The sequence below is a fragment of the Chiloscyllium punctatum genome, unplaced genomic scaffold, assembly GCF_047496795.1.
Source record: "Chiloscyllium punctatum isolate Juve2018m unplaced genomic scaffold, sChiPun1.3 scaffold_328, whole genome shotgun sequence".
Classification (NCBI taxonomy): domain Eukaryota; kingdom Metazoa; phylum Chordata; class Chondrichthyes; order Orectolobiformes; family Hemiscylliidae; genus Chiloscyllium; species Chiloscyllium punctatum.
The window spans coordinates 147789-174522 of record NW_027310062.1 but is presented as its reverse complement, the minus strand read 5'-3'; the positions used below and the strand labels follow the sequence as shown (position 1 = coordinate 174522).

The 26734-nt window shown below is 43.5% G+C and overlaps 1 non-coding gene across 1 annotated transcript; it reads right to left on the bottom strand.

Moving 5' to 3' along the window:
* Positions 1-23718: 23718 nt before the first annotated feature.
* Positions 23719-23800, bottom strand: trnas-gcu (transfer RNA serine (anticodon GCU)). Its single transcript has one exon. It is a non-coding gene; the product is annotated as a tRNA-Ser (tRNA).
* Positions 23801-26734: the final 2934 nt, after the last annotated feature.

The window sequence follows — 26734 nt, the reverse complement described above, 5'->3', positions numbered from 1 at the left end:
GAGGGGATGAAGGTGATTGGTCGGGATGGGGAGGGTGGAATGGATAGGTGGAATAGAAGATAGGCAGGTAGGACAAGTCAGGCCAAGTCATGGGGACAGTGCTGAGCTGGAAGTTTAGAAATGGGGTGAGGTGGGGGAAGGGGAAATGAGGAAACTGTTGAAGTCCAGATTGATGCCCTGGTGTTGAAGTGTTCGGTGGTGAAAGATGAGGCGTTCTTCCTCCAGGTGTCTGGTGGTGAGGGAGCTGCAGTGAAGGAGGCCCAGGACCTCCATGTCCTCGGCAGAGTGGGAGGGAGAGTTGAAATGTTGGGCCACAGGGCTGTGTGGTTGATTGGTGCGGGTTTTCCGGAGATGTTCCCTAAAGCGCTCTGCTTGGAGGCGCCCAGTCTCCCCAATGTACAGGAGACTGCACCGAGAGCAACGGATATAATAAATGATATTGGTGGATGTGCAGGTTATAAAAGCTGAACTGTCCGCGGAGTCTTTGATGTTTTGGAGATATGTATTTATCTCAGCCCTCAACACATCAATGATGGAATCAACACAGCCACTGGGGGAACCGATGTTAAATGGTCAGACCATTCTTCATTCTCACATATCAGCTACTGTTCGCTCAGCACTGATATTGTGCATTTGCTGCTCTGCCTAACATTCCTTATGATACTGTACTTATTGTAGGAGCTTATTGCGTGTTAGTGGGCTGCTGTGATCGTATAGTGGTTAGTACTCTGCGTTGTGGCCGCCGCACCCTCGGTTCGAATCCGAGTCACGGCAGTTATTGCTTTAAGTGACCAAGTCTTTTGTGAAACACAAAGGAATCAGTTGTTTTAAAGTTTTGATTTTCTCCAACGTGATTTTTTTTTTCCTTCAAGCTCTGCTCGCTCACATCTCTGTGTTTCATATGTCAGAATTCAAATCCACCCGTTCTCAGAGATTTCTTCCCTCCTACGATCACTAACCGATCTTTCCATCCCATCCCCCCATTTCATTAATTTGGAGATGGCGTTGTTGGACTATGGAGTACAACGTTAAAAATGACCCAACACCAGGTTATGGTCTTACAGGTTTAATTGAAGCAGTAGCTTTCAGAGAGCCGCTCTTTCATCATGTGTTTGCGGAGTCATTTCCCATTTCACTAAGGCATTGTAGAGTCTAATACAGACTCTCACATTGATACCGATTAGTCTGTGTGGCTGGGGTCACTGTTGCTGGGTGAACGTGCCCCAACCCCACCATCGGGATCTGCAGACCATTTGATCCATTTGGTTACCACTGTTGTGAGATCAAAACTCATGTAGCAGCTTTTACTGATATGGACCCGAGATAATTCGGACGGGGGGGGGTCAAGCTCAGGAAAATGGCACGGGGCAGCATCGGGGAAAAGCGACTTTATTGGATCAGATCAGTTTCACTGCTTTTCTGCAATGCCCGAGCGCTATTACCACTGAACACTGAACTGTTAATTCAGACACCAGGCACCTGGGTTTGACTCTGACCATGCTAGGTGGTAGAATTGGGATTCAATAAATATCTGGAATTACGATCTAACAACTCCAATATATTCATGTTCAATTGTTGAAAAAAATCATCTGACGTCATTTAAGGAATGTAACAGCCATTCTTACCTGCTCGGGCCTCCATGTGACTCCAGACTCACTACAATATGGTTGAGTTTCAACTATCCGCTGTGCAATTAGGGATACCAATCAATTCTGCCAAGCCAGCGACGCCCTCATACTGTAACAGATTAGAAAAAAGTTCATTCGGCCCTAGCTAGATTACTGTGTGCAGTTCTGCAATTCAGAGTACTGCATGGATGTGATCGCACTGGGAACGTTGCAGGAGAGATTCCCTGGGATATTGTCTGGGCTGAAGAGTTTCAGTTGTGAGGAGAGATTGGACAGACTGGGGTTGTTTGTCGCTGAGCAGAGGAGATTGGAGAAGACATGACTGAGATGTACTAAATAATGAGGGATATGGATAGGATAGACTGAAAGAAGCTTTTGTTATTGATGGAGGGATCGAACACTGGGGCCAAAAGATTTCGGGAAAAGGCAGAAAGGTTTGAGTAGATTTGCGGAAAGGATCAGAGAGGCAGAAATCATTCTAACCTGAAAGAAAATCGAGATGTTAAATTGTGATGCCAAAACATGTAAAATTATGGGCTAAACGATGGAAAACTTGATTCAGGTCGTTAAGCAGTTGTGTTTGACAAGTGCGGCCACAACAGGCTGAAGGGCCTCCTTCGATGTTGTCATCCTCCACAGTATCGTGGTTAGTGTCCCCGCCTGTCACAGGGCTCAATTCTCCGCTGGGGGCATCGTAAAGGTTTTAAACCTGTCGCTCTGTTCCCCAGTGAAGGTTATTAATGCCTGGCCTTCCATTCTCGATGGGACATGTCACAGGAAGGACAGTGCTGTCTGAATCAGCTGGGGAAGGACTGCAGCTCCTGGAGAGACAGAGTGCCATGACAGTGCAAACACGTAACTTCTGTAAATTGCACATTGTGTTTGTGTTGTAATGAAAACCATTATATAGAGTTGTTCCTGACTGATATGTTTATTTAAATCGGGAATCTGAGGAAGAAAACAAAGTAAACTCATTCAGATCTGAGTGCAGAAACATTTCCAGCAGCTTTGTGTACAATGAGGTTGTCCAGCATAGAACCGCGTTTGGATGCATTGAATTCAAGTTGGTGGGCGCGGCTTGCTTTCACTCGGTGGAGTTACCAGTGTGTAAAGCCATTACACATGATTCAAATAGTGTTCAATGTGATGGTACATTTGCTCAGTGGTTCTCACTGCTCTTAAGTCTGTAGGTTAGTTGGATTGGCCATGTTAAATTGCGCTGATGTGTCCAGGGAGTGAATTCAGTCAGTTAAGTGAATTAGCCATGGGTAACGCAGTGATAAGGTCAGCAGTGACACGATGCCAGGTTTTATTCCAGCAGGTTTATTTGTAATCAAAAGCCAGAGACCTGGAGGGATTGAGATAGGAGCTATGTCTGGTTGAGATGCTGTTCAGAGTCTCCCTACAGACTTGATTGTCTGAACTGTACTTCCTGCCTTGTAGGGAATATGTGATTCTATCAGAGAGGACACTGCCAGCGTTTACTGGGCTGCTCAGACATTGGAGACGATGCTGACGGCATTTAGTGGGGATGGAATTTTATTTACTTGTGTGTTGGAAAATTTGATACTGAACCAAGGAAAACCGAATGGAAGTTTTCCGGAGTATATGAGGTTTGGAATCTGTAAATATGTGGTAAATTCACTCTTTCAAGTTCATAAATTTCTGAAAGACAAGATTTCAAAACCATCGAAGTAGGACTAATAAATGATGGGAGCAGAATTTCTGTCACTCAGACAATCCGTTTCCAAAATATTTGGAAAAGCACATTTAGAGACACAGAAGCAGTGAGTTTCACCAGGAGAGTGACAGCCTGTGGCCAGGTAAAAGTGTAAAGGAGGGTGTAGTGGGTAGAAGGTGCGAGGAAACAATGTCTTATTTGGACGACTTCAGATGCAAATAAATATCGGAAGCGAATGCAGCTGAGTAAGATTCAGCAAAAAAAAACTCAGTTTTGAAAGATTTATATTAATATACCACATGAAGCATTATAAATGGAACAGAGCAGATTTTGTATATTGTCAAGGAAAGCTATTCGATAATGAATAGGAAGTGACCCGTCTCTTGGAGACCGATTTCCTGCTTTAATCCCATGCCTTAAAGATGGGAGGACGATCGCCATGATATTGGGTTCATTTGATACCCACTGAAATCTGCCAAAGTAACTGAGCATCAAAACTGGCATCTTGTTTTGTAGTTCAACCTTCTGTTTTTCTCATCAGTATTTTCTTTAAGCTGAAATAAATTCGGAGCAAAATTGAACACAACATTAAACGTTCCAATCATATAAATCCAATTCACTTCCGATCATTGGAATGAACAGAGTGAAGTTACAGCAAAATTAATAAAATGAAACGAACAAAACTGCATTTCCGGGAATTTTACCCAGTTCAGGTTCACCCATATGAGAAAGACCATCGAGCTAAAACATCACCTTCACTTCTCTCTCCGTATATACTTCTTCACGTGAAAGAGAAACTATCTGAAGAAATTATGCGTCAAGACTAAATGTGCGTGTGAATGTGACGGGAATTTCATGTTTGCTGGTTCATTCTGAGACAGTTCCGACTCGAAATAAATCAAGGACAAGGTATTCCTTCCAAGGACGAGGTCAATTGCTTGTATTTTGCTGGTATTATTATTCCACTGAAAGCAGAAACATAATGGTGTGGATTCGATTCGGCTCAGGGAATTTCTTATCCCCTCGGTGCACCAAATGTGATCTTGACGGGGTCACATGTGAGCCCCTTTGCAATGGGCTGAAGTCTCCTAGGGGTTCAGGCGACGGGTTGCTCTTCCATTGCTCATGTGTGGAGTTGAATCCTTCTCTGGCTGTTATTTCCATCATAAGCAGCTCTTGTTTTCCTTTGTGCCTCGCATCTTTAGGATACTTTGGGTGGAGAATCTTGCTCTTGCCCTTCATTGCAACGGAGATTTGTGATAAATCGATATCTCATCAAAGTCGAAGTAAAGCAATTTGATTCTGTTGTAAGTTACATTGGGATAATGAAAAGGAGTGCAAACGTTTCTTTCCTCCTTTCATTCCATCTTGACTTTCTATGAATTTACATCGAATGAAAGGGGAACAAAAAAGGAGAGATCGGGTTTATCCAGTGGGCTTGTGAATTTTAATGTCACACTCCACACAAAGTTCTGATCAGTATTTTAAACAGTCAATTGAATTGGAACCGCAGAAAACCTTTCCAATGAAACGAATCTTTCATTCTTTCACAAATTTTTGCTGTGTGAATCATACCACGATCCAGCATCCAGCGTGGTCGCCAAGTTGGCAACAATATTATATCCACCAATTTTCTTTAGCAATCACAACATCTGCACATACCCACCTGCGGTGTGTCCAGTGTCATTTGTTGTATCCAACCACAGCACATTTCCTGTTCATGAACTTATGAGCTTAGTTCCAGATCTGTCTGATCAGTTTGAGAAACCTTTTCTATCATTCATCCCATCCCCTCAGAATTCTAAACGTATCAATAAAATAAGACGTTAGACCAAATGATGTAGGATTGGAAGTCGGCCATTCAGCCCATCGAGTCTGCTCCACCATTCAACGAACTCATGGCTGATCTGATAAGCCTCAACTCCATTCTCCAGCATTGCCTCCACAAAACTTCACGGTCTTTCTGGTTAAATATCTGTCTGGCACAGTTTGAAAATACACAACACCTCAGCCTCAATAACAATTTCGGCAAGGAGTTCCACCGATTCACTGACCCCTGAGCAACGAAATTACTCCTCATTTTTGAATTAGGTAATATCTAATTCTGAGTTCATGTCCTCTGGTGCTCTCCTCATACCAGAGGGTGAACCACCTGCCCATAACTACCCTTTCAAGATCCCATGAATATTGAACGTTTATAAATGTTATTATGTGATTATAGAGCTCCCCTCCCTCTCCTTTGTTTCAAGGAGAATAATCCCAGCCTGACCAATCATTCCACGAAGCTCCATTTTCTCCAGTGTTGACAACATGTTAATTAATCTCTGCTGTCCCCTGCAGCATCCTTACATATTATTACAGCAGAAGGAGACATTTATGCGAAAAAACGGTTGAAATTTCAAGCACAGATGGGAATTGGAACTTGAAATCAGACAGCGAATGGAATCAAATTGGTCCACACAAAGAGGAATTAGAATAATGATCACTCTGACAAATGAGAATTTAATCATATCTTATTGACGTTCAATAACTTTACTGTACACAAATTATCCCGTGTAATCGTCCACAGAGCTATTATTTCAGGGGAAAAGCTTATCGAAACTGGCTACATAAATACTTTGACAAAAATAACATGTTCTTGAGACATTTTTTGATTATAAACTCAACTCATTGTTCTGTGAATCCTACATCGTTTGCAAGGCACAAAAGAGACATGGAACATAACTCTCTCCATTTGCCTAGATGGGTATAACTTCAATAACACTTAAGGAACTGGACACCGTCCACGACAATGCAGTCACTTGAGTGTACCCTCTTCAACACCTGCAATATTCATTCCCTTCACCGCTAAGGCACAATTGCAGCAGATTGCACCACTATAAGATGCACTGGAGTAAGTCATTCGGGCATTTTGACAACCTTCAAAGCTCAACAGCTATACTGACAAAATAACAAGGTTGGAAGATGCAACGAAACGCCACCATTTTCAAGTTCCCCTCCAAGGCCCATAGCACCATGACTTAGAAACGTATCAGTGAGAAACTCATTGGTGAATCGGTCATGATGGGCAAAGTTGCATACTTCAGCCTTCCATCTTTTATCTTACAAATTTAAGATAAAAGTTGATTTATGCCGTGACCAGACTTGTGCTCAGTCCTTTAGCTGTTCCCTAAACTGGTGGTTGCTAAAGTTCTGCTATCATCCACAGTCTGTGGTCAACAATAGAAAATATCTGAAAATCTTCTCAATCAACTGACTCCCCTCGTGATTAGCGTGGTGTTGGAGAAGTACAGCAGGTCCGGCAGCATCTGAGGAGCAGGAAAAATGGACGTTTCAGGCAAAAGCCCTTCATCAGGAATAAGACTAGGAGCACATGGGATGGAGAGACAAATGGGAAGGGGGTGGGGCTGGGGAGAAGGTAGCTGAGAGTGCTGTAAGTGGATACAGGCGTGGGGTGAACATGATATGTCAGAGAAGTAGGTGGAGTGGATAGGTGGGAATCAAGATGCACGGGGGGACAAGTCAGGCGGATGGTGTTGAGCTGGAAGGTGGGAACTGGGGTAAGGTAGGGGAGGGGAAATGAGGCAACGGGTGAAGTCAAAATTGATGCCATGGGGTTGAAGAGTCCCGAGGCGGATGATAAGGCTTTCTTCCTCCAGGCATCGGGTCGTGAGGCAGTGGTGATACAGGAGGCCCAGGACCTGCATGTCCTCGGGAGAGTGGGAGGGGGAGTTGAAATGTTTGGCCATGGGGCACTGGGGTTGATTCTTGCGGTTATCCTGGAGATATTCTCGGCAGTGTTGTGTGAGGACACATCTCCTCTCTCCAACTTAGAGGAGACCGCATCGGGAGGACCGAATACAAGACATGGCATGTGTGGAAGTGCAGGAGAAACTTTGATGGATGTGGCAGCCACCATTAGAGCCTTGGTCCGAGGTGAGGAGGTAGATGTGGGTGCAGGTTTTGCAATTTCTGCAGTGACAGGGGAATTTATATTTCCCTCCCCACCCCATCCACTTTTCATAACGACTGTTTCCTCCACGACTACCTCGTCAAGTCCAGGCCCTCCAATAACCTACCCTCCCCTCACGGCACCTTCCCCTTCCACCACAGGAATAGCAAAACCTTCACGCACATCTTCCCTCTTACATCCTTCCAAGGCTCCAATGAGCCTTCCACATCCATCAAATGTGCATGTGCACTTCCACACATGTCATTTACTGCATCTGTTGCTCGCGATGCGGTCTCCTCTACATTGGCCCCAACAGACACATTCTCGGAGAGCGCTTCAGAGAACATTTCCAGGGCACCCGCAACATTGAACTCCAACTCCCCATGACCAAAAACATCAATTACCATGTCCCCCGACTCTCCCAAGGACATGCAGTTCCTGGGTCTCCTCTACCACCATTCCCTCACCACGAGACACCAGATCTTCCACCTCGGGACACTCAACTCTAGGGCATCAACGTGGTCTTCACCAGTTTCCTCATCTCCCCACGGCCACCTTATCCGAGTTCCAACTTTCTATTTTGGCACCATCCTACTGACCTGTCCCACCTGTCTATCTTCCTTTACACCTATCCGTTCCACCCTCTTCTCCGACCTATCACCTTTAACCCCATCTCTATCCACCTCTTGCACTCTCAGCTAAATTCTTCCCAGACCCAGTCCTCCCGTTTATCTCTCCATCCTCGAGGCTCCCAGCTTTATTCCTGATGAAGGGCGTTTGCCCGAAATGTTTTTTGTTTCTGCAACTCGGATGCTGCCTGACCTGCTGTGCTTCTTCAGCACCACTCTAGTCTTCATTCTGATTTCCAGCACCTGCAGTACGCACTTCCGTCCATCTGATTCCCCTCTCCATTGATCTTGAATAGGCCGTTGCTAAAGTTCCAGCATCATTTCCCTGCTCTTATATTCCCACCTGCTGTCAAGAACAGAAAGTATCTCCAACCCATTGAGACCACTTGATACCTTGTCCAATCACCTTCAAACATTCTGAATGCCTACTCCAATTTCTCTTTTGTTACTGTTAACAGTCACACTTTTATCATTGTTCCTTCCCAAATTCATTATCACCCACTTCACTGGATTGAATTCCTTTCAGCACATTTTCTTGCCAATTGTTTCCAATCTCCCTGCAGTCTATGGCTTTCTTCCTCATGGTTAACTGCATGACTAATTGTTACATGATTTGAAAACTGCTAAATGATGGCCACGACAAATAATTAAAATTCGTTGACCTATATGAGAAAACAATAGAACTCATAGAAGCCATGGTTCATAAGCTTGCAGAGGACAGCAGAATTGGAGACTGTAAAGAAGGTGATCTAAGATTCCAGAAGGATCTTAATCCATTGCGTCTTTGGGCCGAAAAATGTCACATGAAGTTCAATCTGGATAAATGGAACGTATTGAATTTTGCAACATCAAATAAGAGTAGGGCTTATACGATTAATGATCGGGCGTGGCATCGTGTTGTGGAACACGGAGGCCAGGGATGCAAGTACATAATTCATTTTGTTTTCTTCATATAGAGACAGAATGGTTCAAAAAAATGTCATCTTGCCTTCGATGCTCAGTCCTTTGAGCGTAGGAGTTGCTACGTTATGTTGAATTTGAATAGAACATTGGGTGATGCGTCTTCTGGAATACTGTGTCCAGTTCTTGTCGCCCAGTAAGAGCAAGGAAATTATTCAGCTGGAGTAGGTTTAGAACAGGTATACCAGCGTATGGCGAGTGGGGAAGGTTTGTGTTATAACGAAAGGCTGGATAGGCTGAGAATATTTTCACTCGAGCACTGGAGTTTGAAAGGCGACCTGATAGAAATTTATAAATTATTGAGAGTTCGGCTGGAGTTAACTGTAACTGTCTTTTCTCCAAGGAGGGCCACTTCAAGACGAGAGGGCAAATGTTTAAAGTGAAAAGAGGGATTTAAAATAAGACATGAGAGGCTTTTTTTTAACACAGGATGGTTTATGTGTGCAATTCACTTCCTGAGGCAGTGATGAATAAAAGTACATTTAAAATATTTACAGGATATTTGGTTCGATAAATGAGTTGGAAAGTGTCAGTGGGATTAACAAAATCTATTCATTCATGCCTAGTACATAATTTATGGCCCAGAGCGAAGTTCAGAATCAACCACTATATTATGGATCTGGAGTCACATACCAGCCAGACCAGATAGGTATGACAGTTTCCTTCCCTATCAGGCATTAGTGAATCAGATCTACAACAACTGATTCAATATCATCATTAGACTCTAGGTATTTATTTAAATAAAATTCCAGCATCTGCCATGCCAGGGTTTGAACCCGTGTCCACAGAAGTATGTCTGGACATTCATATTAACAATGCAGTAATAATATCACAAGGGCATTATTAACCCTCAGCAGATACAAGAATCGTCAGATGCGACTCGTTCGGTTTGGCATTATATACAGTCTGAGCTGGTAGGAGTGAAAGGCCTGTTTTCATGCTGCGTGAGTCTATGAATTTGACGCTATGAAACCGGCAGCTGGTTGGGATTAACAGCAACGTTGACAGTTTAATTGATCTCCTTCTGGGTTATGTAATCTTGCTGGTTACTCTGTAGGTTTATCTGCTCATTGAGCCCTTCCCACACACGGGATTATTGAATAGCCTGTCCCCAGGTTGACTGAGTAGACGAGTTTCCACTTCAGCAGGTAATTGAATCCCGCATTGCCCTGGTTTCTCTGTGATATCGGTGTCCTTGTATATACCCAGGATGAACGATTGGTTCAAATCATGTCCATGCAGACGCAAGTCCCGTTGTCCATGTTGTGAATGTGTTTTGATTCTTCATGATATATCCACTGGGTGTGGATGTTGCTGGTCAGGACAGCATTTGTTGTTCTTCCAGATTCGCTGCTGTCTCGCTGCACACAAGATATGGATTGGATCCCAGTCTCGTGTGACTGTGTGCAGTTTGTACATTCTCTCTTTGCTTGTGTGAGTTTCCTCCCACAGTCTGAAGGTGTGCAGGTTTCTGGGATCAGCCATGGGAAATGAAGGGGAACGGAGTAGGTATGGAGTGTGGGTCTGATAGGATGTGCTTCAGAGGGATGGTGTCGACTGGAATGGGCCGAATGGCCTGCTTTCCCACACGGTCCTCATTCTTGGATTAAGGGTCAGCTATTTTGTTCAGGTCCTGGAGACACAAGTAGGCAGGATTGGGTAAAGATGGTAGAATCCCCTGTAAAAGCGACATGCATGAATGGGATTGCAGGAAATTAAAGGCATGTTCTCTGTTCCTGAGGTCAGGCTTCCATTCCAGGTTTTATTCGTCGAACTTTAACATTACCAGTTCCATGTGTGAGTCCCCAAGGTTGACTCGTTTATTATATAACCACAACACCACCTTCTCCAGGTTGCAGTATTTATTGGGAACAAGAAGCTGATTCTGAGCTGATGTGAACAAAAGCAGATGCCAATGTCAAAACCACTGATCCAAACAGGAAAATGAAATTTCGAACCTTGCGACCCCAAAGTTAAAGTCTCCACACGCTTTAGATGCGCCACTCGGCTGTGTCAGCAACATGTACTGTTTATGGTCATAATATTATAAATGGGGCAAGTATTCCTTCTGCCCCGCTTTTGACGAGGAGCTGTCCCAACCTCGGAAATACATGTGCCAGTTTCCAATTGGATCTTCGTGCATGCTTCACACAGTTTTTCTGATTCCAGGTCTGGAACTCGGATTATGTGTGATTGCCTGCAGCAATTGGTCCTGCCTTGTGTGGGCAAAGTGATGAAGTAGCCAATGTTCAAATATAATGCTATTGAAGCGTACGTTTCAACAATGTTCTGCACTCTGCCAAGAGTTTGGAGAGTTTCATTAATCCCATTCTCCTGTACTCTCATTCATGGAATCTCCACAGTCTCTGGGGACACTATATTTAAAGATTCTGTTCATTCTGCGTTCCCACATGCCTGTCGCTAAGTCTTGATATTGTACATTCTTCCTGACATTTCCTCTGCTTCCATCCTGTTTGCAGTTTGCAAGCGTGCTATGTGGAATGCTGTAACCGTTTAGTAGCTCGCATTCTGCGTTGTGATTGCAGCGACCTCGGCTAGAATCCACATCATGGCGGTCAGTTCTCTCAAAGTTTTACTTTTGGTGAAACACGGTCAGAAATTAATCGTTTTTACAAGATAATATTCTCCGAGGTGATGATCTGTTTGCCATCGAATTTTGTTCTCTGATATTTCTGCGTTTCATATATCAGGATTTAAACACAAACGTTCTCGAAGATGTCTCTCCCTCGCACTCTCCCTAGCTCTCTTTTCCGTCCCTCGTCCCATTTGACTGAGACATTGCACAATCTAACATACACTTGCACGTTGGTACCATCCAGTCTGTGCCGTTGCACTCACTGTTGCTGGGCGACCATGCCCCAATCTCTTCATTGGCACCATCAAATCATTCGATCCGTTTGGATATCGTGGCTGTGAGATCAATTCTCTTTTAGCAGCTTTTACTGACATGGACCAGAGATTATTGGAGCGTGAGGCTCAATAAAAGGGCATAGGGAATAACTGGGGAAAAGAGACTGCATTGGAAAAGATCACCCATGAGGGCTTTCTGCGATAGCCTAGTGGGATTATCGCTGGGTTGTTAACACAGCAAAGCCAGGTAATGTTCTGTGGAGACGGGTTGGATTCCCACCACACCACGACGATGATAGTATGTGAATGCAATAAATGCCTAGAATTAAGAATACGTTGTCTGAAAAACCTATCTGTTTCACTGACATCCTTGAGGGAAGGAAACTGCCGTTCTTATCTGGTCTGGCGTGACTCCAGACCGGAAGGCAAAAAAAGCTGCAGAGCTACCCCCGATGCTGTTACAGAATGGAAATATGTTCATTCGGCTCAGTGCTATAATTGTACAGGGATGAGATCGCACTGGGAGAGTTGCAGGAGAGATTCACTCGGATAGTGTCGAGGCTGAAGAGTTTCAGTCATGAAGGGAGACAGGACAAACTGGGGTTGTTTGTCACCGTGCAGAGGGGTTTGTGAGGGGTATAGATAAGGTAGACTGAAAGAAGCGTTTCTCATCGATGGGAAGGACGATCACAGGGGGCCAGAAATTTAAGGAGAAAGACAGAAAGGTGTAAGTAGATGTGTAGATAAGCGGTATAGGGCGGAGGGTGTTCGAATTTGGAGCACACTGTCTGTTAGTGTCAGAGAGGCAGCAACCCTTATAACTTGAAGGAATATGCAGATGTGAATATGTTCTGCCAATACCTGTCAGGCTATGGGCTAAACCATTCGGGTCGTTAAGCAGTTGCTTTTGACAAATGCAACCACAATGGGCTGAAGTGTCTCCTTTGAAACTGTTGTCCTTGTTAGTATCGTGGTTCGTGTCGCCGTATGTTATGCGGGAGTTCGAGCTCAATTCCTGGCTGGGGCACTGTCAATATTTTAAAACTGTCGCAACGCGCCGAAGTGCGGGTTATTAATGCCTGTCCTTCCATTCTCCATGGGAAATGTCACAGGAAGGACAGTGCTGTCTGAATCAGGGTGGGGAAGTTCTGCAGCTCCTGGCGAGACAGAGTGTCAATGAATGTGCAAACACGTGACTTCCGCAACCTGCACCTTGTGTCTGTACTGGAGTCTAACCCATTTAAGAGAAAGGAGGAGGAAGCTGAGGAAGAAACAGGGTAAACCAATTCAGATGTGAGCGCAGAAACATTTTCCGCAGCATCTTGAGGAAAACTGACAAATTGCTCCGAGAAAGAGTGTGTCTTTCAGAACTGTTAGTTCACAGAGATGTTTGTTGTTCCACTCCAGCCCTTAAGAAATTGAATAACAATTTAACTAAGACTTGAAATGTTAGAACACACCAGGCGATCAGTCACGTCTGGAAACTGTGTTTCCAAGCCAGATGTTTGATAACTGATAATGATACAATAGGCTGAAGGGCCATTCGCCATGCTTTTAAAACCTCGATAACTGTCATTTTTCAACTGAACAAAATAGGCAAAAACAAGTCATCAAGAAAAGTTCCAAGCATTGCATATGTCGTCCTTGGTGCGAACGTGCTGAAATGCAGCTGTCTCGCTGCTATTTCCCAATGTTGATTTCCAGTCAGGGAAAAGAAAAACATTGTTGTTCCTTATGGAAATCTGAAATGGAACATGAATTCCTGACATTACAAAACAGCAAAGGTAGCAGTTCTGTCAGAGTCAGTGAGAATTTCATATCAGAGATGTAATCAAATGGGAAGAAACGCTGAAATAAGCTGCCTTTGCCTGCTGAGACTCAGTACTACAAAATGATCCTTATTGAAACATAGAGGTATTTTCAAGGATTTAATAAGTTGGATGCAGAAAGTTTAGTTCTGTGACCAGAGCACCTCGTATCGAATGACTTGGAGATGCCGGTTTTGGACTGGGGTATGCAAATTTGAAAATCACACAACCCCAGGTTATAGTTTAACAGGTTTAATTGGAAGTACTAGCTTTCGGACCACTACTTATTCATCAGGTGATTGTGGAGTACACAGTTGTAAGACACAGAATTTATAGCATATGTTTGTAGTGTGATGTAACTGAAATTGTACATTGAAAAATGGCTTGATTGTTTGCTAAGTCTCCGATCTGTTTTCATGACCATGTTAGCTTCACTACTTTCATATGCAAAGCGCAAAGCTTTTTTTATTTTAAAGTTTCATTCTCAGGTGAAGTTTAACAACTGGTGTCTGACCCCTGTGCTGCTGTCTGTTCCATAATGTTTAGACTGATTCTAATTTATAAAAATGAGTTACCAGAGACTTACATGGATTCATGCAGTTTTTGAGCAAAGTACAATATAACTCTGCAAGTACAAATTCACCCCACAGACGGATGTGTGTGTGTGTGTATGTGTGTGTGTGTGTGTGTGTGTGTGTGTGTGTGTGTGTGTGTGTGTAGGAGGGTCTCTGTTTGTAGATAGGGCAATGGGATCACCTGTACTGTGACATGAACCCAATGACCATGGGTACCGAATTTAGCTATCAGTCTCTGTGGGGGGGCACTTTTAGCTGGTGCCTGTTCCGAAGACCGCCTTTGAGGGTTGTCACCCGAGGATCCGAGGTCAAATGTCCTGGATCACTGAAGTGCTCTCCAACTGGGAAGGGTTACACCTGTCTGTTGATTGATGCGTAGCGCCCATTCCGTTGTTGTAGCCTCTGCTCGGCTTCACCAATGTACCATGTCTTAAGGCATCCTTGTCTGCAGCATGTTGTGTTTTTTTAGATTAGCGTCAGTCTAAACATTATGGCATGGACGCAGTACACAGGGACTAACACCTTCAACATATTATCTGTGCTGACACGAATTGGTTAAGACAACCTGAGAATGTAAGTGTTAAAAGAAAGTTTTTCGATTTACATAAGAAAGAAATGAACCTTACATAGACATTCTAACAGATGTAAGACTTAACAAGCAATCAAGGTATTTTTCCAATGTATAATTTCAGTGACATTACACTGTAACCTTTCGCCATAAATTCTGTACCTTACCACTGTGTACTCCACAGCCACCTGATGAAGGAGCAGCTCTCCAAATGCTATTGCTTCCATTAAACCTGTTGGACTATGACCTGATGTTGTGCGATTTTTAACTTTGTATTAGAATGCGGATCTCACAATTAAAATAGAGACGAAGAAGCATTTATTCTCTCAGACAGTTCCGTATCAGTGGACTTTCTTGTAGCAGAAGGCTGTTGAGGAAGTGTCATTAGGTGTAATGAGGCTGAGATCGGCAGATCTTCAAACAGCAAAGACATGAAGCGTTATGGCGAAAGGCAAGAATGTGCCATTCAAGGTTATCAGAGCAGATATGAAACCATTCAAATGAAGAGTAGATTTGATGGTCTGAATGGTGTCTATCTGTTCCTAACATTGTTGGCCTAAATATGAAGCTGCATAACCGACCTGAGTGAAATGTGCCAAATTTAAAAAAGTGTGGTCCCCCGGAGCACTGAACCGAGGTGAAATGTACAAAGAACCACATACAAAGGGCAGGCAATATTGGGTCATTGATCCGTCGTGATCAGTATACCAAGATAAACAGGAAAACCGATATTCAGTGTCTACATTGAACCTGGCTCCACGAGGCATGTAGTTAAATCTCACAAACCACTATTCCCCTTCCGTTTTCCTGACGCCCCCTCCGTTCTTGTTTTAAACTGATTGAACGTCAGGCAATTGCAAATGACATTGCTGATGTGGAACTGAAGCATATAGAACATAGAACATTACAGCGCAGTACAGGCCCTTCGGCCATCGATGTTGCGCAACCCTGTCATACTAATCTGAAGCCCATTCCATCTACACTATTCCATGTACGTCCATATGCCTCTCCAATGACGACTTAAATGCACTTAATCTTGGCGAAACTACCACCATTACAGGAAAAGCATTCCATGCCCTAACTACTCTCTGAGTAAAGAAACTACCTCTGACATCTGTCTTGTACCTATCTCCCCTCACTTTAAAGTTGTGACCCTCGTGTTTGCCGTCCCCATACTTGGAAAACGAATCTCCCTGTCAACCCTATCTAAACCTCTGGTTATCTTGTATGTCTCTATTAAGTCACCTCTCAGTCTTCTGTCCAACGAGGACAGCCTCAAGGCCCTCAATCTTTCCTCATAATACATTCCTTCTACACCAGGCAACATGCTAGAAAATCCCCTCTGCACCCTTTCCAAAGCGTCAACATCCTTCTTATAATGCGGTGACCAGAAACGTTGACAATACTTCAAATGTGGCCGTACCAGATCTTTGTACAGCTGCAGCATAACCTTCTGATTCCAGAACTCAATTCCTGTATTAATTATGGCCAAAACACTGTTTTCCTTCTTAACAACCCTGTCAATCTGGGTGGCAACTTTCAGGGATCTGTGCACATGGACACCGAGATCTCTCTGCTCATCTGCACTCCCAAGAATCTTACCATTATCCCAGTACTTTGCATTCCGATTACTCCGTCCAAAGTGTATCACCTCACACGTGTCCACATTAAACTCCATTTGCCACCTCTGAGCCAGCTCTGCATCCTATCTATGTCCCTCTGCAACCGACTACATCCTTCGTCACTATCCACAACACCACCGACCATAGTGTTGTCCGCAAATTTACTAACCCACCTGTCTAAGCCCTCATCCAGGACATTTATAAAAATGACGAATAGCAGTGGACCCAACATCGACCCTTGTGGAATGCCGCTAGTAACTGGACACCAAGATGAACATGTTGCATCAACTACAACCCTCTGTTTTCTTTGAGCGAGCCAATTACTGATTCAAACTGCTATGTCTCCCACAATCCCACTCCTCCGCATTTTGTATAATAGCCTACTGTGGGAATCTTATCAAACACCTTGCTGAAATCCATACACAGAACATCAACCTGCTTACTCTCATCTACCCGTTTGGTCACTTTGTCAAAAAACTCATAAGATTCGTTAGGCACGACGTACTCTTTACAAAACCATGCTGCCTGTCCCTGACAAGATTATTCTTTTCGAGATGATTATAAATCCTATCCCTGATAATCTTTTCCAACGCTTTACCAACAACTGAAGTGAGACTCACTGGTCTGTAATTACCAGGATTGTCTCTACTACCCTTCTTGAACAAGGGAACCACATTTGCAATCCTCCAGTCCTCAGGCACTATTCCTGTAGATAATGATGATTTCTAGATCAATGGCACAGGCTCGGCAATCTCTTCTTTTGCTTCCCAGAGGATCCTAGGATAGATCCCATCTGGCCCAGAGGACATGTCTATTTTCACACACTACAGTATTTCTAATACCTCTTCCTTGTGAACCTCAATCTCTTCGAGTCTAGATGCAAGTATCTTTATATCTTCCTCGCCAACATTTTCATTTCATATCCTGAACACTGTCGAAAAACATTTATTTAGTGTTGCCCATGTCTCCTCTGACTCCACACACAACCTCCCACTATTATTCTTGATTGGCCCTAATTTAACTCTCGTCATTCTTTTATTCCTGACATACCTATGGAAAGCCTGATGGTTAACCCTGATCCTATCCGCCAACAACTTCTAATGTCTCCTCCTGGCTCTTCTGAGCTCTCTTATTACGTCATGCAGGGAAACGATTCTGTCTGCTGCACATCATTCTGCTTCGAAATATCAGGCAGTATTTCATATTGATTGCTGTAAACGTTAACCTTTAACAAGCCATGACAGTGAAATCACTGAATCCTCATCACTATACTACCAGGGAAGATTTCTGTGAAAATCACCCTGGACACCAAGAAATTCGCCATTCTATTCTCCCATCCTTCAGTGCGTGATCTCCTCGGCCCGATTCTGGTCTTGTTGGTTGGTTTACAACACTGAGGATATCCAATCATCTTTGCATTTCAGTTTCGAAAGGATGAGACCTTATCTCTGAGCTGGCACTTTGCTTGCTCAGTGGTGATAACACAGTCCTTGTAAACTAGAAAAGTGCTTGAAATAGGCCATTCCTGTTTTTCATTCCAAGAACTTGAGGCAAACCGTTTGGCAGGACAGGAAATAGCGGGCGTGAGCAGTGATCAAGTTTGGCAGCAAGAACGAGGTGAGGCAGTATAAACTACAGAGTAATGGGGAAACAATGGGCAAGGAACCCTGGGACGGGAGGGGCTGAATGCTTCCTTTCTTTGCTGTAACCAGACATTGGTGTTGAACTCTGAAATGGGATAATATCAGACAAGTCGGTGAAATCTAATATTCTGCTTGTTTTCTCCCGAGGCCTGTGACACACTTGGGGAACTGTGTCTGCGTGCTTCAGTCTATGGTTAAAAATGGGGTTCAGTTCCCATCTCAAACTTTAATCCCACTTATTGTGTTTTACGAGATTAAAACGTTCCAGAGAAATTAGCCCTCACGTGAAATGTAAGAGCATACAAGGTTACAGACCAAGTGTTGGGAAACGAGATGAAGGGACCCAGATCTGTGCTGTAAACACGCGATAATTCAATCATTTTTGAGGGGAAACATATCTGCAGTGACATAATTCCAAAAACTGTGTTATGAAGAAACGGTGCAACGGCTTCTGCCCTCATCCCTGGTGGTCTAGTGGTTAGTATTCTGTGATCTCCCTGGGTTTCATTCCCGTTCAGGAAATCAGGACTTCTTGTTCCTGATGCAGAGAGCGCAGCTCTACCAGGAATCTGTTTCATGCCTTAGATCAGTCAATACTCCAGCTCATCAAAGAAGGGAATAGTGCCTTCCCTCTCTCTGCACAGTCGGACCGTTAATCCTTCATTCTCCTCTGATTCCACTTCCCAAAAAGTTTCAAAATATTGTCAAAACCGAGTCTCAGCTATTTCTTTTCTGCCTTTTCATCCACCGGAGCTGCAGCGATTGAGTGCGTTGGTTTCTGAAAACGAAACGTACCCAAGTGCAATGTATTAGGCTCTTCCAGGATTGCCTTCTCTGACAATGGTGGGACATGCTGATGTTGTCTATGATATGGAAGTGCCAGTGTTTGAGTTGAGTAGACAAAGTTAAAAATTACACAATATCAGGGCAGAGTCCAGCAGGTTTATTTGGAAGCACTAGCTGTTGGAGAGCCGCTCTTTCATCAGGTGGGTGTTTTTCTGCAGAAACTTGGTGTTTGTGTCAATATGCGCGATCTTTTGGAAGATCATCTGGACTTTAACCGACCGTTCGTGGTGTCGACGGTACCCATGACTTGGAGGTGTTGGTGTTGGACTGGGGTGGATACATTTAATAATCAGACAAAGCCATTTTCGATTCCAACAGTTGACAAACACCTGATGAAGAAACAGTCCATGCAACACTGGTGCTTCCAAATACGTCTGTTCAATACAATCTGGTGCTGTGTGATTTTTAACCTGATAAATCTTGGTAATGTTTAACTGATCGAAGACAGTGAAAGAATTTTCGCTCGTGAAGATGAAAATTTCAAATATTATCGACTTCAGCATTACAAAAATGATTAGGTTGGAAGTGTGATGAATCACCATAATGCGCTTGCGCAAAGTAAAAGTTGAACTTACAACCACCTGATGCGTAGCCAGCTATACGAATGGTTGTGCCACTGGCCAGATGCACAGCTGAGGTTTTACACGCTGCAGAGCTGTGGTGTTAACAAGGACATGAGCAATAGCAGTAATAGTCACAAGGTGAACAAAGAACAAAGATAATCACCATCATTGATTCACTTCAAATTGTCCTAAAAAAAACGACCATTCACAATCTGATCAGCCAATCAATGAGGTCACTGCTGATCTTGGAAATTGCAACTGACTTTGCTACGTTTTCACCAAAATTAGAAGTAAACTCCATCCTAATCATAACATCGCATATTCCCATTAATTTTCACCTTTAGATTACGTTAGTGACCTGACCGTATTTGCTGGAAATGAGTGAAAACGTCCTTCCGGTGATGTAATCCAGTGCAGAGACGGCCAGAAATGAAAAGACAAAGACATGAAACATCACTCCCATTTCTCTCTGTACCAATGCGTTTTCCTGAGTTGAATATTTGCAGGACTTGATTTTACTCTCTAAAGAATTAATTATTTTCCCGGGAAAGATTCTTCATAAATCAATTAACATCTGAGGTGTTGAAACATATTTTACTTTAGATTAAAATAGTTGAATATCCTTTCTCCCAGCCTAATGTCCCAATCCTCCCTCCTCTTCCATGTAAATACAAGCTGATCCAGGTGAGCTTGGAGCTCCCAACCTGACATTCCAATGCTCCTTGCTGCTCCATGTCAAAAGAAGCGGCTCGACTTGAAGTTGGAGCTCCCAGACTGATGTCACAATGCTCCCTGCTCCATGTCAGTAGAAGTGGTGCAGTTCAGGTTAGACCTACCACTCTGATGTCCCAATGCGCCCAGCTGCTAAATGTCATTAAACGCTGATCCTTGTGAGGTTGGAGCTCCCAGTCTGATGTCCCAATGTTCCGTCCTCCATGTCAATAGAAGTGGTCCAGTTGAGGTTGGATCTAACACTCTGATGTCCAAATGTTCCCTGCTGCTACATGTCATTAAAAGCTGCTCCAGGTGAGAGTGGAGCTCCCAGAATGATCTCCCAAAGCTCCCTGCTCCAGGCCAACTGAAGCTGCTCCAAATGAGGTTAGATCTTGCATTCGGATGTGCCAATGCTCCCTGCTGCTCCATGCCAATGGAAGTTGCTCCAGGTGTGGTTGTAACTCCCAGACGGATGCCACAATGCTCCCTGGTCCACGTCAAAAGACGCTGTTCCAGATGAAGTGGGAGCTCCCATCCCTGGCGGCGCACATACGTTTACAGCATCATAGAAATACTGCCCACTCAACATTTCCACCACTGGAACCATTGGTGGAATATCCACATCATGAGAAGCTAATATTATTTTTAGTCACCACCGAATCATTATTTCCAAAAGTCATTCTTTCTTAAACCTTACTTAGCATGTGCATACTGCAGTCCATCCGAAGTAAGATAATGGTGCTAATTGATCTATGCTTAATAAACATTACATCCTATTTGTCATGTTGAGAAACTGCGAGTTAGCAAGGACAATGTTTATATTGAAATCACACTTTTATTCCAGGTGAGAGAATGTGGTTTGCATTATTTAAAATGAACTTGTTCACTGTGTAAAATGACCAAATAAATCTCAATTTCAAAACAAAATTGGTAACGTTGTCATCTATCTTAAAATGTGATGTCTTCTTCTTTCAACCAGACGGGTATTATAACGAAAAGTCTATTAATGATATGCGTATAAAGACACTTTAAATCGCAAGGTTTGTGAAGGTTTGTAGCTCAGGTTGAGGTTTAGGGTTTAGGTTTGCTCGCTGAGCTGTAGGTTTGATATCCAGACGTTTCATTACCTGGCTCGGTAACATCATTAGAGGCGATCTCCAAGTGAAGCGAAGCTGTTGTCTCTTGCTTTCTATTTATACCTTTCTCCTGGATGGGGTTCCTGGGGTTTGTGGTGATGTCATTTCCTGTTTGTTTTCTGCGGGGTTGACAGATGGCTTTTTGATCTATGTGTTTGTTTATGGCATTGTTGTTGGAGCGCCAGGCCTCTGGGAATTCTCTGGCGTGTCTTTGCTTAGACTGTCCCAGGATCAATGTGTTGGCCAAGTCGAACCGGACTACCAAAAATCCATAAACCAGGAGCCCCCTCAGACCCATAGTCTCATTACCCAGAGCACCAAATTACAGACTGGACAAAGAACTACACGCAAGACTGAAATACCTCATAGAAGATTCACAGCACTCCATCCACTCCACCCAGGAATTCCTAAAAATCATCAAAAACACCAAAGTAGAGGAAGGGAAGCAATGGTCTCATTCGACATAATAGCACTGTTCACCTTCATCAACATCGACATGGCAAAGGAAACACACTTTTAGAAGAGACCATCACACACACCAACCACCATCAATCACATTACCAACGAAAACATCATGAAGCTTGTGGATCTGTGCCTCACCACCCACTACACTTTCAACAATATCGTCAACAAACAAACCCCCAATGGCCCACCCATAGGACCTCCGCTATCAGGATTCAGAGCAGAAGCAGTAATGCAAAGACTAGAACAAACAGCCCTAGAAACAATCAAACCAAAATCTGGGTCCGCTATGCAGATGACACCTTTGTCATCACAAAACGAAACAAGATAGTAAAGACATTTAAAATCATCAACAACACTCTTTCAGGCATAAAGTTCAACAAGGAAGAAGAAACCGACAACAAACTCGCATTCCTGAATGACACAGTAGAAAGAAAGGACAACGGAGAACTACAAACCTGTGCATACAGAAAACCGACAAACACTGACCAAATACTTAACTCCACCAGCAACCATCCCATCACACGCAAACGAAGCTGCGTCAGAACAGTATTCCAACGAGCCACCAGACACTGCAGCACAGACGAACTTCGGAAAACAGAGGAAAACCACCTTTACAATGTATTCGAGAAGAACAGATACTCAAAAAATACAGTCCACACTTTCCTCAAGAACAAACCACGACAAGCAGACCAAACACAGCCAGAAACCCTAACCACCTTACCATACATCAAAGAAGTTTCAGACATGACAGCCAGACTACTAAGACCCCTCGGAATCCTAGTAGCACACAAACCCACCAACACTCTCAAACAAAAACTAACAAACTTAAAAGACCCAGAACAATCCAAAGACAAAACCAACGTCATCTACAAAATTCCATGCAAGGACTGCCACAACTACTACGTAAGACAACAGGAAGAGAGTTAGCCACCAGGATATACGAACACCAGCTAGCCAAAAAAAGACACGACCTTCTCTCCCTCGTTGCCCTACACACGGATTAAAAATACCACGATTTCTACTGGGACAACACATCTATCCTGGGACAGGCTAATCAAAGACACGCCTGAGAATTCATAGAGGCCTGGCACTCCAACCACAACGCCATAAACAAACACATAGATCGAGATGCCATCTATCAACCCCTCAGAAAACGAACAGGAAATGACATCACCACAAACCCCAGGAACCCCATCGCGGAGAAATATATAAATAGAAAGCAGGAGACAACAGCTTCGCTTCACTTGGAGGTCGCCACTGATGATGATGTTACCTAGTCAAGTAATGAAACGTCTGGATATCAAAGCTACAGCTGAGCAAGCAAACCTTCACCCTACATTATAAATTATTTTTCATGTTTATGTTGCATGAATCTGCGGTCATTGATCCACAGTTTAGTTTCACTCCCTAAAGGTAACATGCTGATTTCTCCAGTTGTTCATAGTTCAATGTGATGCATCCAGTGTGTGCATAACGAGAGGGAGCTTGCTTCCCACATCTTGTGTTTATCTGTGCCTTATGTCCAGCATTCATCAATGGCGAGAGCAAGGGGCGAGGGCGAGACCAATGTGTCAGTCTTTCCGTGCCCATGCACGGCACCAACATTGGCAATTTTCCACTGTGCATTTACAGCCAGTCCTCAGTGCCCCTACACCCACGCCCTGCCCCTTTGAAGTATCGCCATCATTTTGTGCTGTCTCGCTGTGCTCTTCTCACCAGGATGAATTACTTCTACTCAACCTCCTTCAGATTTCATCTGACAAAACGTTCATTAAGAATCCCTTTGCATAAACATGCACTTCGCAGCTCTCGTTATTTGATTTTCCTGGATGTCTTTCATACGAAAAAACGTTCACAGCAACTTGATTTGCAAAAGGAAACCGCGCTCCTTTTCATTAACCCAATGCAACCTACATTTCAACACAGTTTAGTCAACAGGCTGAAACCATTCTTCGAAAGTTTGGAGTAGCGCAAATGCATATAAACTGACCATTAGCGTTCCAATACGACAGCTGTGATTATCTGAAAACAGCACCATTGAATACCGTTGATGACAGCGACGAGAGTGGGATTCGAACCCACGCGTGCAGAGCATAATGGATTAGCAGTCCATCGCCTTAACCTCTCGGCCACCTCGTCACCGATGCACGAAAAGCTCTGACCTTATGAATAATTGAATTGGGTAAATTATGCAGAGCAGTAGATATTTCTCCTTGGTGTTGGGAAAATGATAAATAACATCGTACGGTTCCAAGACTATGGTCTGACCCTGGGTTGTGGGGCAAGTGCACTCCCACTGTCAGACAATGCACACAGTGATCTGAACAAAAATGAGGAAATGAATATGTCACAAGGTCTGTTGAATTCTGTGAAGATTTGAATTCAACGGAATGAAGAACCCGAGACAGCAGGAGGTGTTCTTTCAATAAAGAGTTGAACAGAGCTCTTAAGGATAGTGGAATCAAGGGTTATGGGGATAAGGCAGGAACAGGATTCAGATTGAGGATGTTCAGGCCATGATCATAATGAATGGTGGTGCTGGCTCGAAGGGCAGAATGACCTACTCCTGCACCTGCTGTGAATTGTCTATTAAATTGCCTGTGAGGAATTGTTTTCCAGACTGGAGGAGAGTGCATAGTGCTCAATGTCATTATTCGGAACACCTAACTTCCGCTCAGATGTTTTTGACACGCACTTGTGTACAGAACAGACAATTTCAAAATCCAAAATAAGGATAAACTGACAATTGAAGGCAACAATGCATAAACCTTGATCTGTATCATTTTCCTGCACTGTGCGACACCAAGTCACTGTATGATCACAGCAACACAGTGAGCAAGTGTCAGAAGGAAAATGAGTGCAGTGCCAGTGCGCATGCGGGGAGCAGCAGGTGACACACGGGGAAGTGCATTTCCCACCACAGGAACACTTCCCAAACAGCGGACTCAGGTGGAAGAATTCAGAGGGGGTTTACATTTTGAAATTTGATGCCAGAGACACAATGGAGACCTGTCATTTAGTCTGTTCAAGATGAAGATTTTAAGATTTCTACAGATGCAAAACAAAATAAAAAGCTCATGGGTTAGTGAAGGCAAAAGATGAAATTGTACATTTCATCAATCTATGCATATTACAATGAGTACCTCACCACGTTCCTCACGCGGGATGATCATATAATCCCCGTTACTAGCCATGGAATCAGAGAAACTCGGTTTCCCAAACGTTAAGGTAAAACCGGGAATGTGGAGGTAAGTATTAATGTGTTGCTCATGTGCTGAAGGTGACCAGTGCACGGTATCTCTGTTTCAGTATAGTGGGGTGTGCTGTGCCGAAGTTTTCAGTTTGAGCCTCACATGGAGCAGCTTCAATTTATCGTCGGGTTGAGGGATACAGACAGAAGTTGATATTGAGCAAAGCCAAGTTTATGGGAAAATACCCGTGTTTGTAGATTGAGAAGCGATCTTTTCTGGGTAATGACTTTTTGATCAACAAACATACTGCAAGTATCTAAAACGTGAAGAGACATATGTGGAGAGAGAGCCGAAGGTGATTTCCCATGTGCACTACGTTAAATTCCGGGAAAATAGATGTTCAACTGGTTTCATGTTGCACGGTTTGTTGCAAATTCACAAAGGTTGTTGCAATAATAAAAACAGAAATCACATAGGACCGTTTGAATATTGTATTGAACTGAATTTTGGTCTGAGCATATTTTATCTTCAATGACGTGCTGCAGAGAAGTACCGAGGGTTAACAATACAAAAGGACAGAGTCTTCTTGGTGGATTTCTTGGGTGGAGTTCAGAATGTACGAAATGTACATAACATCATGTGAATGTGGTCAAATCTTTAAAGTAGGTTTTGCGTCTCCAAGTTACGATTCAATTCCTACTCATTAGGATATAACTTCTGTCTGCAGTTATTTTACGACATCAGCTCCATTTACAGAGATTCATCTTGAATAATTCGCCACACCTTACCAATCCACGAACTTGCTATACTCAGTCTTATTCAGTTGTACGTGTTCATGAAATATCTTTGTGTCTGAAGTCAACAAATTCGAAATTGTTAGGCAACCACACTGACTTTCACTCAATGGTAAATTCCCTCCTTGTACGTTTGTTCGTGTATCTTTTAAAACACTTTGAAGTCAGCTTCTACGTTTTATTTCTGGAAAGTCGTTCACGATTTAAATAACTCTATTGAGTGGAAGGAACTCTCATCCAAACTTTTCTTCATCATTCACTAATGGTTTTCAAGCTCTAACTAAAGTTATTGATTCCCTGGAAAGACGGACTTTCCCCAATTTATTCATTCAAACCTTTTCATTTTAGAAGAACAAATAAGAATGCGGAATACAGGGTTAATGGTAGGGTTCTTAGTCAGGTGGAGGAACAGAGGGATCTTGGGGTCTATGCACATAGATCTTTGAAAGTTGCCACTCAGGTGGATAGAGTTTGTAAGAAGGCCTATGGAGTATTATCGTTCATTAGCAGAGGGATTGAATTCAAGAGTCGTGAAGTGATGTTGCAGCTGTACAGGACTTTGGTGAGGCCACAGTTGGAGTACTGTGTGTAGTTCTGGTCGCCTCACTTAAGGAAGGATGTGGAAGCTTTGGAGAGGGTGCAGAGGAGATTTACCAGGATGTTGCCTGGAATGGAGAATAGGTCGTATGAGAATAGGTTGAGAGTTCTCGCCCTTTTCTTGTTGGAACGGCGAAGGATGAGGGGTGACTTGATAGAGGTTTATAAGATAATCAGGGGAATAGATAGAGTAGACAGTCAGAAACTTTTTCCCCGGGTACAACAGAGTGTTACAAGGGGACATAAATTTAAGGTGAAGGGTGGAAGGTATAGTGGAGATGTCAGGGGTGGGTTCTTTACCCAGAGAGTGGTGGGGGCATGGAATGCGCTGCCCGTGGGAGTGGTCGAGTCAGAATCATTGGTGACATTTAAGCGGCATTTGGATGGGTACATGGATGGGTGCTTAATCTAGGTTAGAAGTTCGGCACAACATCGTGGACCGAAGGGCCTGTTCTGTGCTGTATTGTTCTATGTTCTATGTTCTATGCTGT